The following is an 11,689-nucleotide window of genomic DNA, read 5'->3' on the forward strand; positions in this document are numbered from 1 at the left end:
CTATCCTTTGGACATGCTTTATTAAGATCTGTGAAGTCAATGCAGACCCTCCACTTACCATTGGCCTTCTTTACTAAAACAACATTGGCAAGCCAATCGGGATATTGGACCTCCCGAATGAATTGAGCGCTGACGAGTTTGTTAATTTCTTCGCGAATGACCTCCCGTCGTTCTGGGGCAAACTGCCTTTTCCTCTGCTTTACTGGTCTGGCCCCTGGGCTAATGTTAAGCCTATGGACTGCAATTTTAGGGTCTATCCCTGACATTTTCTCAACCTTCCAGGCAAAAACGTCAATGTTGCGAGATAAGCAACTAACAAGTTCTGTCTTTAGGGTGACGTCAAGATCCCGACTAATCGTCACCTTCTTATCATGCTCGAGCTCAATTTCCATCAATTCTTCGACAGGAGCAAGTCTGACTTGTTTCCCGTCCTCGGGATCCATCCTCGATATTTGCATGACGTCGTTATTTATTTCCCGAACACTGGCAACATAGCATTGTCTGGCAGCTGTCTGGTCTCCACGGACAACCCCAACGCCATTACTTGTTGGAAACTTCATGGCTAGGTGGAAGGTAGACACAATAGCTTTAATCTTGTTCAGGAGTGGTCTTCCCAGAATTGCGTTATAGGCCATTGAGACACGTACCACTTGAAAAGATGTCATCTCCGTAACCTGTTTCTGGCCAGAACCCAAAGTTAGTGGAAGCTCAACTACACCCTCTGGAGTGATGACTCCTCCACCAAACCCCTGGAGAGGAGTTTTAACAGCTTTGAGCTGGTGAGATGAGATTCCTATTTTGGCAAAAGCTTCTTGTAAAAGTATATTGGCTGCACTCTCGTTGTCAACCAAGATCCTCTTTACTTCGAAATTGGCCACAATCGCTGAGATTACCAAGGCGTCATCATGTGGAAGTGATACGCCTTCTAAGTCTCCGGTCCCAAAAGTAATATCCTCCAGCTTTCCCTGAGGCATCCCAGAGGCCAAGGCATATCGTCGGGCATATTGTTTTCTTCCACTGTTGGAGTCTCCTCCCGAGGCAATACCTCCAATGATGATATTGATGGTTCCAGCAGTAGGTTGACCATCCCTTTTTGCCTCAGGGTCTTTTTCCCTGCCACGATCATTCCTCGGACGTTTGTCGTTACCGACGTAGGAGCTCAGGAGTCCTCTTTTAATAAGGGCTTCAATCTCCCGTTGCAGGGCCTTACAGTTCTCCGTGGTATGCCCGTGATCCCGATGGAACTCACAGTACTTGTTCATGTTCCTGGATTCGGGTGGTGACCTCATTCTGACAGGCCATTTCAGTTCCTTCATATCCTTGATCTCCATCAATATATTGGTCTTTGACGTATTTAAACGCGTGAACGGCGTCGGGGGAACCTCCTGTCTCTGTTTTTTCCGATGCTGTTCTTCACGAGGGTTCGGGTCATGCTCTCTTTTATGCTCGACCCTGTCATGGGATGGTCCAACCTTTCTCGGGTTTTGTGTTTCCTCCATATTTATGTACTTCTCGGCTCGGGTAAGAAGCTCGGTCACTGTCTTTGGTGGAGTTTTGGATAAAGACATCTTGAAGGCCTCACACTTTATGGCATATGTGAGGGCAGAAACCGCTGCAGTTATGTGTAGGTCGGGAATCTGAAGTCTTTCCTTGTTGAACCTGGTCATGAAGTCACGTAGGGTCTCATTTTGCCCCTGTCTAAGTTGCATGAGGGAAGCTGCTGTCTTCCTGATGCGTTTGCTGCTTGCGAAGAATGGATCGGTGGTCCCATCATACTCTTTGATCCTAGGATACTTAAATCTGTCTGGTAAGGGGAATGTTAATATTTCGGAAGTAAATGGAGAGTTGGGACTGAATCTTGTCGTCCCTTTATTGCCCTGAAGTAGACCCGCCGCAATTCCTTCTTGAATAATCCTAGCGAGTTCCCCGGACTCCATGGTCACTGATCTCGAGGCCGAGGTCACATGTGGTATACCCGAGGCCCCTGCTCCGCCATTGTCAGGGACATGAGCTCGAGCTCGAGCATCAGCCATAAAACCCCCCTGGGGTGCCGGTGTGGGTGATGGATGCAAATTTCTTTGACTTAGCAGCTGAGTCAGTGTGGCGATCTGTTGTCTGAGCTCTTCAAAGGCTCCAGTAGTGACGACTGCCGGCTGGGGCTCTGGCACTTCTGATGATTCCTCTTGAGGAACAGGGATATCCTCAGGAGGGGGTTGGTTTGGAGCGGATGAGCTTGCGGGTGGAAGACCTGATCGTGTGTTTACCATGGCTTTTGGTAGCGCTTCCCACAGACGGCGCCAATGATGCTACCAAAAATCGTACATGTAGATTTCCCGAGCTTGATGACTGATGATGAGCACGAACGTGATCTTTCGATACCAGAAACAAAGGCAACGAGGTGTGTTCTCGTCGCCCCTCCGATGCTTAAGTCAGAAAGGGAAATATATGCGTGAGGCTATATGCTGAAGAATAATAAAAAACGTACCTGAATAATGGCCCAAGGTTCTGCTTTTATAGGAGTAGGTAGTGTACTCCTAGTAGGATTGTGTTGGTTGGATGTTTTTATCCAAGGGAATTTCTATTATAAAGAGTGTCCTACTTGTAATGGAATTGTTTGACAAGTGGTGTCAGGGTTGATGTAAAATCCTTGGGTGTTTAGGTTTGTTAGTTAGGTACCCAGGTCTTAGGAGGCATGTTGGTGGTGTATGTCTCGAGGACTATTCTCGAGAACATTTAGGGAAGGTAAATGTGTCCTCGAGGTATCTCGAGGACTTGGGTTACCTCGAGGACCATAGAAGAGAAATGAGGTGGGGGTATGTATTGAGTCCTCGGGGATACACTCCTCGGGTATATCAATATTGGCATAGTCAGATTGTATGGTGGTTTTAAACCTGAAAAATTCACTCAGTATTTCGTGATTATCATCTGATAAATCAAGACTTGGAGAGATTTCAATTTTATTCATAAGTTTATGTTTAATTGTAAAGGGTCTTCTTGTGCTAGAATGAGTTTGTATTTGCACAAGTTTATTTATATGTTAGGATTAAATTGGAATGGGTCTTTTGTATTTGGTGTTGATACAGTTGAAAAGAATGGTATTTGTCTCAAATGGAAGTCAGAGTGGGAGTGATGATAATGAACTTTTTTTGGGAGCGAACCAGACGATTGAGATGGGTCGCTTTTTTAAGATAAGAATCACCACTAGCTCCTATCTAGATTCTACATGCAAGGTGGTGGCAGCGGTGGTACCGATGCTGGTGTTAGGTGTGGAAAGGGAATGGGGAACGGGTGGGGGGTTCGTAGGAGACAACCCCTTTTTAATTTTTTTTGGTGTTTTTAATTTTCCAAATTTGATTTTTTTTTCTTTATTTATTTAATATGGTAATTCTAACGTTATCATGTTATCCCTTTTACTTTGATCAAAATTGGTTGAAGTTCACTTTTTTGGTCAATTAACAATCATCCATTTGGACCTAATGCAAATTTTTCAAAGGTTAAGGACTTTCACTGACACAAATTGAAGGTTAGGGCAAGAAATGTTAGAAACCGCTGCTCAATTTTTCCTATATTTTTTGAAAAGCTAAATATATTCTCACTTCATTTTTTAATGATTAGACTATAATTCAATTGCATAAAAGGTTCGAACCTTTACACATTATTACATTTATGTGTCAAACTTTTTATCATCGTATTATTATTCTAAAATTGATATAAATTGTTCTTGATTATAATTTTTCTCCACAATTTTCTTTAAGATATAGTAATGAGACTCATTTGCCATTTTATTTTTTAGTAAGCAAATCAAATAATACTAAAAATGCAATTAAACATATGACTCTCATTTTAAAGTACATTAACAATATTTTTGAATGAAAATCATGATTAAGAATAATATTTTCTTATTAATAAAATGTTGAAAATAAGAATGTGATGAAGAAAAAATGTAAGAATATAAATGTGAAAATTTCGTATGTATTACTCATTATCCCCTATTCTTTTTCTTTACATATAATTTAAATTATAAAACTATCAAGTAGATCTCAACATTAGGTGGTCGGCCTAGATAAATGAATACTGGAAATCACCAATTACATTTTTGGTATTTCATAAATGGAGATATTCTAAACCACGTAATTACTGGAATCAAACTTGAACTTGAACTAACAGTTCACATTCGACTTCAGTTCTACACAAAATATTTTTTAAGAAAATATCATGAGCCGACAATAAAAATTATCATTTCGATACCTAGCAAGAATGTAAAAGAAATAAAATACGCTACAATACATATTTTAACATTTTTAGTAGGATATATTCAATTGAAACTTTTAAAAACTTTTATAGATTTTTTTAAGTGATAGACTTTTATAGATTTGTATGGATCTAACGAAAGTCATTCCTAGAGTTTTGCAAGCTTTTCGTTCTTAAATTCTTTTATAGAATTTTGTAGAATTCACGTGGCTTTTGAAAAATTTCATTTAAAATAAAATTTACTTGAATCTAAGGCAACACTGAGAAGTTTACAGATATTGAAAAATAAATAATCAATCAGTATATTTAAAATTCTTTTACAAATTAGTAATCAAGAAACAATTAAAAAGATAGAAAGGATAAGATAAAAAATATAATCTGTATAAGAAAAAATAATATTTTTTAATCACATCAATAATCTTCGTAGAAGTGATGAGGAGAAGGAAATATTGAGAAGACAAAAAAATATAATTAAAAGTTTTTTATTTTCTTTTGTGGAAGTCTTCTAGACTCTTAGGATGAATGAGAGATAAATTTTAAAATTTTATCTTGACTTATAGAGAATTTCAAAAAGTTTTAATTGATACACCAAGATATTTAAAAGTTTGTAAAAGCCTCTATTGAATAAACTAATATTGTTAGAGAGTCTTAAAAGATCTACATTAAATATTTCTAAACGTTTTTAAATCCTTAAAATTATTTAAAAGTCTTAACTGAATAAACCCCATTAAATATCTGCAAATAGATTACTATATAGCATTTAAATATATAGTATGATAACATTGAACATCTAACAAAATAAGTCATCAAATAACATTTAATATCTACAAAACATAAACATTAAGCCCCTGTTTGATCCCCATTACTTGAAAATGAAAATAGGGGAATAGTATTTTTTAGGAAAATAAGTGGTTGAAAAAGAAAGAAAAGTTTTCAATTTACGTATAATATTATTTTATGAAAAATTGTATGGTTGAAAATAGGATAGAAAAAAATGGAATGTAATTTAATTTAATTTAATGAGGATCAAACAGGGGCTAAATTACATATCAAAAATCAAACCAAAAACTAGAAGCAAACAATGAAGAAGTATTAAATTCTATTAATGCTAATAAAACATAAATCAATTTATCTTAAAACAACATAACAATAACTATTATAGACTTTCTTTTCATCCCATTGTTTTTGTTACATCACCATTCACCAATCTATCAACATAGTGCGAACTATAAAAGAACATTTTAAGTAAAATATTTTTATTTTTTATATAGAATTACTTACCATTTACCAACCAATTATTTTAACATCAATTGAATGAGTTATAGCATCGACAACCATACAAGACAAAATTAAAAAGATTATAACTTATTAGATTTGTAAAATATAATATGAAAATATAGAAAATTAATTAATCATCTATTCCTATTTTCCTGTAACTTATTATATGTTGGATCGGGTCACTGGGTTAGGATGAATAAATCTTAAAAAAATAAAAAGTGAAAAACTCGATTCCAAAGCCAGTACCCATGTTTCGGCTCCTATTTTTTTAATTTGGAACTGGACTGGACCTTCGATTGTGTTCAAGATATTCGATTCTTGTGAATATGTCCACATATACTACCAAACATGTTCTCTAAGACTTTTTGGGTGTTTGGAGACTTTTCAAGAGTTTAAAGCACTATTAGGTCAAAAGTACTTTGATATAAAATTACTATTATTTGATTGAAATAATTTTTAAGTTGCTTTAGAGAAACTTCAAAGCTCTAATTTAGCTTTTATGTAATGCTGAAATCTGTTTTAATCATGCTTACTAATTTATTGTAAAATGTCCCATACTAATCATGCTACATATATATAATGTAAAAATTCTTTTTAAATAGCTTTCTTGATCAGATTTTTTCAACCAACCAAAAAGTAGTTGGTAAAACCTCTATTTTATTTGCTAATAAAAATATTTAGTTGCCCATATCTTTGTCGATCAAATTTTTTCGAAACCCAATAAAGATAGTAAATGAAAATCGTCTTTGTCGACCAGTTTTTTCTCGACCAACAAAAAAAATTAGCCACTAATAAAATATTTCCGAACAAATACAATTATGAGTCGATCCAGGCGAGAAATATTTGCCAACTAATGAAAGTGATTGATGCATATCTTATTATTTACCAACCAAATTAATTATTAGTGAGTCCAGATGAGACATATTAGCCGACCAGATGAAAGGGCTAGGTGAATATCTTTGGTGAGGATATGACGCTACGAAATTTACCCACTAAAATAATTATTAGTTGGCATAGACGAGATATAAATGCCGACTAGATGAAAGGAGTAACTGAAAATCTTATTTTTGAGCCAAGCCTTTTGGCAGGGAATACGGAGCCCATTACTGACCAATCAAAATAATTATTAGTCAACCTAGAGGTGACATATTTTGCCGACTAGATAAAAAGTGTTGGTGAATATCTTATTGTTGGGCCAAAATTTTTGGTGGAGGATACGGCGCCACAAGATTTACCAACCAAAATAATTATTAGTTGGCTTAGATGAGACATGTTTGTAAACTAGATGAAAGGGGTGAGTATCTTGTTTTTGGACCAAAATTTCTTGTAGGACATGAACGGCACAATATTTATTGACCAAAATAATTATTAGTCGGCGAGATTTATTTGCTGACTAGAAAAAAGGGGTTGTTGAATATCTTATTTTTAGGGCAAAATTTCTGGTGAGATATGGACGCCACAATTAATAAGCCTTTTAGACCCAAAATACATTTAAGTAGGGTGAGAAATTGTTGTTCATCCTCTCACTACTAGAATGTGCGGCATTGGCGATAAAAAAATAAAAAATAAAAAATAAAAAATTCTATATGTTGGGAGACTTACTATATATAGTAGATTTATTAGCTAATCAATATTCAATTAAAATAAATAATAGAGTCCGTAGATTCAAATCTTGGTAATTTGTTAATCACAAAGAGTTGTGATTGTGAGATGCAAATAACATATGATTAAATCTTAAATTATCCGTGGTCGTAAGTAATAACAAGATACGAATATCGTTATTATATATAGACCATCATGTGTAGCGTTTCTTACTTGCGAAGTAAGAGACTGATCTCACAAACTAAAGTGTGGTGACACTTGAATGAATATGTGAATGTTTTGTTATTGAACAAAGCATTGTAGATCCGCTTGGAGGTTCCACATGGATAACTATTTGAGTGTCGGTGGCTAATCTCTAACTTTCGATAGTGGAATTGGTCATTTGACTTGAGGTGATCATAGTGCCTTATATGAGGACAATCATGCTTTGTTGATGTTAGATGTTGCACTGTTAAGAGCTACTAATACGGCATCGTTCGGGTATGTCAAGAATCATATGAAGATTGTGAATGACCAAAAGAGGATTCGTCACTCATAGATAGTAAGAGATTATGATCCACATTTCATTCGGTTACTGTATATTTATAAGTCGAAATGAGTTTTTCGATTTATATTGACTTAATAGTGAAATGAAATATATGTTGGATAATCGAGATTGACACGATTCTATATCTCGCAATTGATCGGATCATATTGACAAAAGAATTATAGTTTCACAGTAAACGATAAAGTATGGAATGGCAAAAATTGTGATAAATTAAAATGATGTTTTAAGTTATCGATTTTGATTAAATCAAAATAATAATTCACATCGTTAAATATTGTGATTGGAAACTTAATGTGTCCACACAAAACGAGAATTAGAAGATTGAGATTTACCAATTAATTAATTTAACCTTGGTTAAATTAATTAATTAGGTGACTTATTTATATGTCCGAATTAATTAATTGGATTAATTAATTTATGGATCAGATTTAATTAAATGGATTAATTTAATATTGGATCAGGTTAGGAGAAGGGTCCGAGCCCGTTTGGGCTTATATAAATAAATTGTAAAATTTTAGAATTTGTAGAGAATTTTCATTCTTCTTGCTAGAATAAACAAAAGTAAACATTGGTTCTCTCTCAATCTTGTTAAGTATATTCAAGGAGATAAATTTTATAGGCTTGTTAAGCCAATACATAACATCTGTGAGACAATGAGTGATCAGTTTAATGATCTGAGAATTGTATGAAAATACAATTGATAACAGTATCTACCCAAATATTTTATTAAGGTTTGTTGAGTATACTCAAGGTTTTAATATAACAAATGGGATTCCAACCCACCGGGAATCGAATATAGTTTCCATAAATTTATGCGAAAGGGTCATAAATTTGAGTTAAATAGTATGAGCATAGCTATTTTTATAAAAGACCATTTTAAATTGATTGATGCATTTTATATATTATTCTTTTACTTTTCGTCATTTATATTTATTGAATCTTAAGTAACCATATGTATTTGAGAGGCATAATGGATGCAACAACCAAACCAAACCAAATTTTTTTGATCGATACCACAATCTGAGAATTGTTCTCAGGCATAAGAAAATTGGTTATGTCTTTGAGTAGCCCTTTCCAGAGACACCTGTTGATGACTCAATTAAGGAAGAGGTGGTTGCTATAATAAACACGGAAGAGGTGGTTGCTATAATAAACACAGTAATGGCAATGGTACTGCAACATGTGTGATGTTTGCATTATGTCACCTGAATTACAAAAGTAACATGAGAGTATAGTAGGAGAAGAATAGAACTTGAAAGAGTTCAAGAATCTACAGATATAGTTGACTCATATAGATGGTATGAGACCATGGAATCCGAAATAAACTCAATGTACGAAAACAAGGTTTGGACCTTGGTCAACCCTCCTGCTGGGATAAAACACACATGTTGTAAATGGTTTACAAGGAAAATGTCGACGTGGATAGGAATATCCATACATACAAAGCAAAGCTAGTAGTAAAAGGTTACAAACAAAGACAAAGTGTTGACTTTGATGAAATTTTTTTGCATGTAGTTGTGTTGAAGTCCATTCGAAATTTGATTGTAATAGTTACATGCTGTGACTATGGGTTAAAGCAAGCTTATTGGAGTTGAAATCTTCGATTTGATGAAAAAATCGAAAATATTTGATTTTATAAAAAATGAAGATAAACTGTGTGTTTACAAAAGAATAGTGGGAGCATTATCACATTCCTAATATCATATGCATAAGACTTTATTATTGGGAAACGACATCCCTACATTTCAATTGTTGAAATTGTAGTTGTTAAAGGATTTTCCATGAAAAATGTGGAAGAAGCAACTTGATCTATGGAAATAGATCTAAAAGATTGTTTAACTCATCACAATCTACATAAATAAAATTTTGAGAAGGATTTATATGGAGAAATTGGTTTACTTTTAAGCGATGTGTTGTAAAGGATCCAAACGTGAAACAACCGTTGCTTCAATAAAAGAAAACTAATATATGATTTCTTCAAAAGCAGTAAAGAGTTGCAGTGTGGATCAAAATGTTCATTAATGAACTTGGAGTAGCCCCAAAAATTGTTGATCACATGTCATTATATTGTGATAACAATAGAGCCATCACACAAGCAAATGAACTAAGGTCTCATCAATGATCCAAACATATATTAATGTATCATTTCATCAGAGAGATAATACAAAGAAATGATGTAAGGAAAGGAACAAATTCCCACAATTGATAATATTTCAGATTCACTGATAAAAAGTTGTAATAGTATAAACATGATCGTCAAGTAAACTCTTATGATATTAGATACACAAGTGATTGGATCAAGTGCAAATGAGAGTTTATAAGTGTTATACCCTAAGTTCGGTCAACTTTGGACATCAGCACTTTTAATATATAGTTGATGCAATTTTATGATAGATTTATTATTTTATTAATATTAAATTAAATTAAATTAATTTATAGAGTTCATAGATTTAAATCTTGGTAATTTGTTAATCACAAGGATTTGTGATTATGAGATACAAATGACATATGGTTGAATCTTAAATCATCCATGGTCACAAGTAATAGCGAGATATGGATATCGTTATTACGAATAAACCATCACATGTGGCATTTCTTACATACGATGTAAGTAGCTGAACTCACAAGCTAAAGTGTGGTAACATTTAAATGAACACGTGAATGTTTTGTTATAAAACAAAACATTGGAGACTCGCTGGGAGATTTCACGTGGATAACTATATGAGTGTCAGTGGCTAATCTCTAATGTTCAATATTAGAATTGGTCCTTTGACTTGAGGTTATCATAATGCCTTATATGAGGAGAGTTATACTTTGTTAATGTTAGATGTTGCTCTACCAAGGGCCACTAATATGATATCGTTAGGGTATGTCAATAATCATATAAAGGTTGTGAATGACCAAAAGACGATTTATCACTCTTAGATGGTAAGAAATTATGATCCACATTTTATTCAGTTAAGTTGATAACAAAACCTTTGATCAAAGTGTACTCATAAGTAGAAAATAAGTTTTTGACTTATAGTGACTTAATAGTGGAATGAAAGATATGATCGATATTCGAGATTGACGCACTTTCATATCTCGCAATTAACAGAACCATATTGATGAAAGGATTATAGTTTCACGGTAAACGAACAAATTTGGTTTTTATCATACCATGTGACATGTTCCATCACATATATTGTTCTGACACATTGTTAGATGTCAATTTGGGATAGCGAATTGAATTGGTGATAAATCAAAAGTGTTTTATTTATCGATTTTGATTAGATTAAAATAATAATTTATGTTGTTAGGCATCGTGATTGGGAATCTAATGGGTCACATACAAATTGATTTACTAACTAATTGATTTAACAAGTATTGGATAAATTTATTAATTAGGTTACGTATTTATAGGTCTGAATTAATTAATTGGATTAATTAATTCATGGACCGGATTTAATTAAATGTGTTAGTTAAATATTGGATCGTGTTAGGAAACGGCCCAAGCCCGTTTGGGCTTATATAAATAAACAGCAAGGGTTTAGAATTTGTAGATAATTTTCATTATTCTTGCTAGCACAAAAAAAGTAAACCTTGGTTTTCTCTCAATCTTGTTCGATATGTGGAATTTCATTGGAGGTTAGACATTTGTACAGCTGTGAGTGCAAATCAAGATTGTTATAACGAAAGAATAGCAAAGAAGTTTGCAGAATCAAATGAAGGTACAATTTCTATAACAGTTTCTATCTAAACACAAAGTAGATCTTAGGTGGGAATTAAAATTTGTTTTATTTTTCACTGTACAAGATTAAGTAAATTTCAAACACCCAGGACACGGTTAATAGAGATATCATTTTACAAAAGAACAAGAAGTTTGGTGGTGAATGGGGATGATTACTGTCTTGACTTTTAATTCTTCTTCTTCATCTTATTATTTTTATTTGCTAGCAGTAAAATGATTACTGTATTTACTTTGATTCAGTCCTAAAGCCTCACAGAAAGCCACTGCAAGGGATCTAAATG

The sequence above is a fragment of the Olea europaea genome, chromosome 10 (genome assembly GCF_002742605.1).
Source record: "Olea europaea var. sylvestris chromosome 10, O_europaea_v1, whole genome shotgun sequence".
NCBI classification, from domain to species: domain Eukaryota; kingdom Viridiplantae; phylum Streptophyta; class Magnoliopsida; order Lamiales; family Oleaceae; genus Olea; species Olea europaea.